General features: G+C 39.8%; 1 non-coding gene across 3 annotated transcripts; it reads left to right on the top strand.

The window, feature by feature from the left end:
- Positions 1–756: 756 nt before the first annotated feature.
- LOC113582336 (uncharacterized) lies at positions 757–4981 on the top strand. 3 transcript variants are annotated; one of them, XR_014123467.1, is made up of 4 exons: positions 757–924; positions 2938–2991; positions 3848–4156; positions 4263–4981. It is a non-coding gene; the product is annotated as an uncharacterized LOC113582336 (transcript). The 3 variants fall into 3 exon arrangements; XR_004775733.2 differs by lacking the exon at positions 2938–2991 and having other exon boundaries at positions 764–924; XR_014123466.1 differs by lacking the exons at positions 757–924; positions 2938–2991 and having other exon boundaries at positions 3477–4156.
- The last annotated feature ends 4203 nt before the right edge of the window (positions 4982–9184 follow it).

Genomic DNA, 9184 nt, shown 5'->3' with positions numbered 1-9184 from the left:
TCTCCCGCATCTCCTCTCACGCGTGCATGTATCCGTTACTTGCCATTAAGGAACAATATAAACAGCACTCAGATATCAAAGATTTCACACAAAGAATACTTTATGACCGCAGTGTCATTTCAAGTTAACGTTATGATCATTTGTGAAGAGTGACTATAGACAGTGTATGTAATTGCGATGCGGGATATAGAGGAGTAGGCTATAATGCACTTAAGTAAATTGGTGGTTTGTGGTGGCAATGGTTCTTTGACATATTTTACATATACATTATATATATATATATATATATATATATATATATATACACACACACACACACACACACACACACACACACACACACACATATATATATATATATATATATATATATATATATATATATATATATATATATATATATATATATATATAAACATCAACATGTAATTTTCCCTATCTTCTAACATCAGTTCCTGCGCCCTTCAGGGTTTGTAAATTCGTCTCCATAGTAACTCACATAGCTCATCTACGAGTACTACTCAACAAGTACTTCTATGTTTGTATTTTTCTAACTTCACCATGAACTGCGGTAATAAATCGCGCTGTGGCTAGTAGCACTGCTGCCCAGTGCTAGCTCGACATGCAAGCCTCCTCGAACTGAATAGCTCGCTCGCCCGCTTCCCCCTGGCGAGGCATTTCAAAGCTCATTAATCAAAAACTCCTCGCTTTCAGCCTCGCCACTGATTCCACCTCCTTATGAACAAAGCTTTTGCATTTTCAACTCTAGAAACACATTTCAAACTGTGAGAGGCCAAACTTTGTCCTGAGAAAGACAACGTGACAGCATGCTTGAGGTATAGCTGAAGCATAAATGAGAGGACGGGGGACATTTTTAAAGCAGCTCTCCGGTGACGAGACGCGCATTGGGTTTCTCTGCAAAGGGTAGGTGCTCCACATTCACAATCTCTGTATGTTTAAAATCCAAGTCAAGGATGCAATATCTGAAAAGCATTACGTGTTTAGACGTTACAGTTAGACTTGACAGACAATTGTTACTGCACAATACTAATACGGCACACAGCCTTTCGCCTCAGTCTATAGAAGGAAAACAAGAATTCCGGATTGTGAAGAAGGATCTTTTTGAAGGATCGTTTTCTAAAATTGCTGATTTTTGGCTAATTTTCAGTTTCCCACGGTTGTACCGATTTGGTCGATGCGCATTAATAGCAGCCGTTTTCCTCCATCATTATAATGAATTGGCGGTTCGGCTATTTGCTCTAAATTCCCTCACCCAGATAACGCAGGCTTGGAAAATTACCCTGCTAACTCTCTGACATCGAGAGAGAACACAGCTACTTGTTACACACCAGACAGAGACAATGAAATGACGACATTGCGTATATGTGAAACCTACGGAATTTTAGGTTACATAAAAAGGTGACGAATAGTCAGAAGAGGACATTTGAGGTCTCTAAACCCAATCCCTAATCTCAGTGCTGTCTCCATACGAAACAACACATACTGAGCGCACTGTGGGTCACCAGAAATGAAAACCAAGGCCAGTGATAAAGAATATATCTAAGTTGATTCAATTTGAGGGTTGTTTTATCTTCGCACAGCTGAAAGGAGAGAGCAAGCCGTTAACTTAATGCAAGAAATCATCGTTACATTACGGAGGCTAGTAATGAAAGAAAGAAAAAACCCAGATGAACGTGATTTAGTCATGATTTTATTGTTATTGCTGTTCTGAACCCCGAGAAGTTGGGCCTTTACTGCTGAGAAGCCAGGCTTTTAAAGGTAATCTTCAAAATAGAAGGCAAAATTAAGGAGGTCTGCTGGAGAATTACATACAGTTAGAAATAATCATGCTACTACATCCATGCAACTACATACTACAGAAATCTCTCTCTCTCTCTCTCTCTCTCTATCTATCTATCTATCTATCTATCTATCTATCTATCTATCTATCTATCTATCTATCTATATATATATATATATATATATATATATATATATATATATATATATATATAGTTTGAACTTACTCATGTACAATCAATCTACAATCATAGCATACTGCATATCATATCAATCCATCCTCTCCGAAGCATATGTATTCATATATTATCATGACGTATAATACTCTATACGCTACTTCTAACTTAAAAGAATAACTACAAGGCCTCTACGTGAGAGGTTGAAAACGGCCATGACCAACTTGTGCGTCAGAGAACTAAAGAGGAGGATATACTAAAGCATCTAAAGGCCCATTATAAAGAACTGGAAATGACTGGAAGCCATTGCTCGACATCTTAAGTATCGCAGTACATTTTGGAAGTACACTGCTGTTGGTACTTAAAAGCCTATAGCCCTAAATGGCAGGTTTATTTTTATAGGTTGAACCAAACGACATAGAAATAATTTAGCCCGACCAGTTCCATGTCATACATTACGTTTTGCCAATAATATTTTTCTACATCTCGGTTCTTTGTCATAGTGTGATACAGACAACCCCACTACATAGTCTAGTTGGATCGCTTAACGGCTTATACACTGTCTTTGTTGTAAGATGGTCGTCCAAGGCGTTGTTTTTACTGGATAGCTGAAATCGCATTGCCTAATTTGTAACCTTAAAAATATTTGTAATGTATCAACATAGCCCCAGTCTCATGTCACTGGAACAGTGCAAGAAAGGTTGCAAAAAATAGAGAGTCAGTTACTCCAGCTGTCTAGAGTATTACGCAGCTTGCGCTCATCAATCACTGATTGTGCACAATTTTCCTCGACAGCAGTTTCTTCTATGAGGACACTGCCAGACGCCAGCGCGTCCATTTTCCTCTCAAACCCAACAATCTAAACAAATATAGAAACAAAACGTAGAGCTCAGAGTCAACACGCGTTTTATGATATATACAGGGTTGTTACAAATGTTAACAGGATGTTTCTTATTTCCAGTCAGGTTTCAAGTTCTAAGCGACCACAGATAAACACCAGACTAGACTGCGGAGTGTAAGTAGGCCTATTGCATGAGCGCTGAAAATGCGACTCTGCATAGCGTGAACAAAGCATTACTTCCCTCACTCCCTTTTAACAGAAGAGCTCGTGTATTTTAGTGTGTTTTAATTTCACTAGCCCATTTAACGAGCTGTTAATATAGTACAGAGGCCCCGAGGCAAGACAGCTCCTAGTAGGTTTGCGAGTCAGTTTAGAACAATATCCAAATAGCAGCCGACTCAAAGTTACTTGTGGGTAAATGGGCTTACGTTAACTTTATTTATTTATTTTTTGCTCACATATATGTGACGTCAACAAATAAAGGCTGATATTATAATTCGAATTCTAATTCTTATTCTAAATAACAAGAAAATAATCAATTTCATTATCACGTATTTACATAAACTATAAAAAGGTAGATCTCGAAAAGCAAAATGCACGAGCGGTGCACAAAAGGTTGTAAAACATAATAATCTTTAGTGCTTCGGTCCAGACCCAGTGTGCAGGGTCTGCCCGCGACCAGAAAGCAGGCTACACATCTGTGCTCCTGATTGGTCAGTAGGGCGAGACCACGCCTCTTGTGGTTGTGGGCATTATTTACATGTTGAGCCTTAAAGTACAGTGAGTCATGAAGACTAGTAGCACTGGCAATCATTCACCCTTTAAACTGACCATTTAGAAGTAATGTCCTCGTATTCAGGCTATTATTCAGGCGAAGACATGACTCTGAAAGCTAAATTCTGTCAGGAGGAGCATAAGGCTGTGCCTTTGCCGTACCAGAGAGAGACCCAAAGGAAACTAGCGACAGGTAGTGTGGACCATGTCACTAACATCCATCTTACATCGAGTGGGTCCGGGGTGTGTTTCTCAGGTTCCGCAGTCAGTTATGAAGGATCCTGTGGATACTGCACGGAAGCTGAGGACGAAAATGTGCCTACTCCGTTCAGGAGCCCGGTGTACTCGGGAAGCGCGTCGTTCTACCCCACGGAGTCTTTTTTCCACAGCACAGGCGAAGAACATCTGTACAAAGAAAACGGAAAAACTTCACTCGGTTACGACAGTCACCAAAGTTCTACTCCGTCTCAAGGGAGTTGTTTAAAAGCCGCATCCTGGTCAGAGGACACAGAAGGTGTAGTTAACACATTCGACTGGATGAAAATTAAAAGAAAAGGAACCAAAAGTAAGTTTTTCTGGATGAAAACCTGATGTTAAAATATTCTCAGATGTAGTTGATCTCACGTATGGTACATGTTTTAAAGGTTTTAAATATGTTTACACTTTTACAGGTTGTTCATTAGCTTGTGGATTTACCGAGGTTGCTACAACAGCTCGCACAAATTTCACTACCAAACAGTTGACAGAATTGGAGAAAGAATTTCACTTTAACAAATACGTCACCAGGTACAGAAGAGCCGAGATTGCGAATGCCCTACGCCTGAGTGAGACGCAGGTGAAGATCTGGTTCCAGAACAGAAGAATGAAGCAAAAGAAGAGAGAGCGAGAGAGGGCCTCGCGCTAGTCAGCCCCACCAGTCTGGACTCGATCTCCGCCGCGAGCACACCACCTTGCTCGCCTGTTTCGCTTCTTGCACTGGCGAGATGAAAGTGCCTCTATATTAAATTCACTTCGCACGTTTCTGCTGTCAAGCAGAAGCTTTTCTGATCATTGTTTGCTTGCACTATTTTTAAATTAATTGATTGATATTAATATGTACTGTTAAATTATTACTGCGTCAGTAACTGTGCCTTTTTGGAAAACCTTTGGTGTTCAGTGGTCAAAGCAAGGTGCCTCAGATGTAATTTTCAGTGCCTTTAAAAACTGAAAGATTAAAGCTACATAACCTTATAAGTACTTATTTCTTTTCTAACTGGTATATCAGGAAAGATCAGAGTTTTAAGGCAAATATTTCAACTCGTAGATGAAATGACCTACTCTCCTTTAAGCAAAAAAAATCTTAACATGGTCTGGATTAAGTTCATAGTTATAATAAATGCAACTAAGTAAACCTGGAATTATCATATTTATTGTTCACCACAACGTGTAAGTTAAGAAAGAAACACTTTATGACACTAATATGGACACATACTATCACACTAAAGCACAGTGGATTGCATTAATATTTGTTTTCAAGCCCTAACATTATTATTTCTTTTTAACAGCATAACTATATAATTAAACTATGAAATGGTTGTAGATGGCTACAGTAGTTATTTTATGTATCACTATCAAACTCACGCAGCTTGGCAATCAAACTTCATATAAGCAGAAGAAGATATTTTGTCCTTTATTTAATATTATTACCAGTATAGATTAGCAAAACATTAATGTAAAACACTGAAAAAACGCAAGCTTTGCATCTTTTATTTCCCCTTGCAATTTAAAACAAGTGTACCACGTTCTATATGTGGATCTCCATTAGTGGCTAATGTGGTGAACACCAAACTCCCTAAGGTGAGGCTAATAGCTAATAGAAAGCACTATCTTTGGCCACCTCTCACCTTTATTCAGGGATAATGACTTTCCCTACTAGGATGAAGTATGATCCAAACATCAAAGCCATAGGAAGATTAACTTTACAATACATATTAACTTGTAAAAACAGTTTAAGTTTGTGCTTCTTGCACTAATGTGAAAACTGTGTACCAATTTAATTTTAGTCTAGTAGCAGCTAAAAGAAAAAAAAAAACTTTTCCATTGAACTTTCTATGAACAACCTATAAACAACCAAGGAATAGTTCTGCCAGGCAATGAAGGCCTCACACATATACACATTTATATGAGGGGGTGGGTTGATTAAAAAAAATAATAATAAAAATAAATGTAAAATTCAGAAGAAACTCCAGCACGGATGGATTTGTACTAACAGAAATCTGAGCACGGTTTAGATGGAGCCGTACGGTTTATGCTGTGGGTTCTCACTGTCTGTCCTGCACTGTTGCGACATTTCTTTGTCCTCCATATACATGATCTAGTTCATCAGGTAATTATCAAGCTCTTTGTGTGTTGGAATCAGTTGTATCAGGACTTTATGGGAATCAAGACTACTTTCATGTGCTTCTAATGCTGTATATCACATATAACCCAAATGATTAGCCTATACTCAGCTTTTAGGATATACTCAGGAAAAGAAAATGTTTAAACTGATAAGATGTACAAGTGCTCTAGTGTATTTCTGCGTTACAGTTCTAACACCGGTTTTTTTAATTTTCCTGACTTCTCCGTTAACATCTTCCAACATTATACTTCAAAAGTATTACTAGTATTATATTAGCATCATGTTCAAAAAAAGGGGGGGGGGGATTTTTCATTGTACTGCATTTGACATTCCTCTCATTTTCTTTCCAGATGCACAACACCTTCTGAACGTACCGGTGGCTCCGCGGTGGTTGATGATTTATACTTATCATTAGGAGATTTAACCCAGCAAGCGTGATGCGGCGGCTCCCTCTCTCAGAGACTCGCCCCATCCTGCTCCCACCACCTCCGCCAAACTGACAGACAAACTGATCGCGGGGGAAAGCTGCCATCAATTACTGCAGCGATGTCTATACCGCTCTGCGCACAAATACCTCACACGTCTCTCGCTCCCTCACTCATATCCATATGGACATCCTTTATAGCATTTTCCCAGGGAAATTATGACGGAATAAAATGCGTCTTCATTTATCTCCTACAGTGCTGTGCCCTGTGTTGAGAGGGATCCAGTCTCTCCGGGTTTTACAGTACAACATCAAATTAGCCCTCCACCATACTGAGAAATGGATCATTCTAGAAAATGAACCTGGCCTTACTCTAAATCGCAACTATGGATTATGAGAAACATGTTATTTTGTTTAAAATAGTATCTAATATAATTAGTTCTCTAATTTATGTAAAGCTACAAGTGTGCCTATTACAGTAGCAGGGTTTGGAATTTAATCTGTCCACAGGATAAATAATGGTTCCCTGTGCTTTTCATTTGTAATCCCAGACACATTATTCCAGTAAAGTAGCCTGTGACCATTAGATATGAAAAATGGTTAGAGGACAGCTCCATTCACGAGTTTGGGTTTTAAAGTTAACACTCCCTTCAGGAACGTGAGTTTTAAAATGGGTAATTAAACAACTTATCATGAGCCGGAGACACTTTAAGCATACGAGAGCATTTCTGTGAAACACTCACCTAAAGATATCTTTATCATACTCACTGGCCTAGTCAGGTGGCTACCAGTTCTAGAACAAATCCTCCCTTCCAGACACCAACACACTACAAAACCTATACATCCTGCACCCAGGTCCTGCACGGTCAAACATAATACTACAATATTACTTACACACTCTAGCACCTGAACTGTTACCACATATCAAAGCTCTAGCTGCAATACACACACACCCCTTTTTACTTTAAAGAAATATACAGAAAATCTCAAGTTTTTGAGTGTTCATTAAAATTTTGAAAAAATGTGGAGGGCGTGCATTTAAAATGTTTTGTGTATAAGGTGTGTGTTAAAATACAGAGTAAGGGTTTAAAGATGCCATTTGTTTATATGTTCTCTTTACTTTCATCAGCCGATTTATTAGAAACCACTAGCCTACCTTGTAGCTACATTTACTGACTGCTTTGTTTGGTATTTATTAGGGTGGTATACACATCCTGGCACTTTATTAGGACCCTGGCGGACTACTCTTAACACAGCAGCTACGTGGACATGGTAATGGCATGGTTGTGGCTGCCGCGCTGGCATGAGGGAATCAGGCACGGCAGCACGGCTGATGGTTTTAATGCACTGCTATTACTGCTGGGTTTGAGACTAAGAGTGGTCCTGTAGTCAGAAGGTAAGTATTTAAAAATAAGAGCTGAAGAACAGCTAACACACATTGTACTATAATCATGTACTGTTAGCATTTAAACATTACATTTTATGCTAAGGCATAAGACTCTTATTAAGACACTGATCCATAGCCAACACTTGTACACTTAATGCCCCCCCCCCCCCCCCCCACACACACACACACACAGATCGTAATTCTCAAAGAAACAGAAGATCCAAGCCTAATGGCCGCCGTAACGCCCACTGAAAGTGACAGTTGTTTGTGTAAAGACTATCGATGTGTTTGTGGGTCCGCATATTACTCTAATACGCATTAAGGCCTCTTCGCCTCTCCCAGATCTTATGGAGAGGGACCTTATGAAGACTTAAGGCCTCTGTGATGAGATAAGGGGCTCATCATTGGTAGACCTGAATGGGTAATTAGTGGTGGTGAGGAGACTCCATTATGATATATGTTACAGTCACACAAAATGGCTGAGGAGACTGTGCAGTTGTCTCTATGGTGTCCCAAGACTGTGAACTGATTGCTTTCATTAGGAAAGATGAATCTCAGTGGAGTCATAGACTCTGTGGAGGCACACAGACACACAGACACACACACACACACACACACACACACACACACACACACACACACACACACACACACACACACACAGCACTGATGTCTTGAAATAGTGGGAAAAAATATGAATAAGTTTGTGAAGTTCACACCTCTAAAACAGTAAATTACTGTAAGTTCATAGACAATGAATTCATATGGAATGGGTACTTGGTCATCATCCATTTTTGTGCCAGCAACACCGCAATACTTTAGTGCACAGGGAATTCAATGACATAACAAAATCAATACTGTGACTCCTTGGAAGGGATGGCCTAGTGCATACAGGACAAAAATGGCAGTGGTGCTGAACTCCACGCTTTAAATCAGCTACCATTTGTTGTCCAATCTGGGAAAATAATTCTTGGAAACACTGTAGCAATGTATTTACTCAATTTCTCCACACACACACACACACACACACACACACACACACACACACACATACACACACACACACACACACACACACACACATACACACACACACACACACACACACACACACACACACACACATACACACACACACACACGCACACACACACACACACACATACACACACACACACACACATACATACATACACCAAACATGCACATGTGCACACAAAAGCGCACACACACACACACGCACACACACACGCACCACTCATGCGCACGCGTGCACGCGCACACACACACACACACACACACACACACACACACACACACACACACACACACACACACACACACACACACACACACACAGGCCCAGCGTCTCTCTGCAGGGTTAAATTATTCTGCTCAGTAG

This window comes from Electrophorus electricus, chromosome 4 (assembly GCF_041902795.1).
Source record: "Electrophorus electricus isolate QZ-2024a chromosome 4, ASM4190279v1, whole genome shotgun sequence".
NCBI classification, from domain to species: domain Eukaryota; kingdom Metazoa; phylum Chordata; class Actinopteri; order Gymnotiformes; family Gymnotidae; genus Electrophorus; species Electrophorus electricus.
This window is presented reverse-complemented; position numbering and strand designations above follow the sequence as displayed.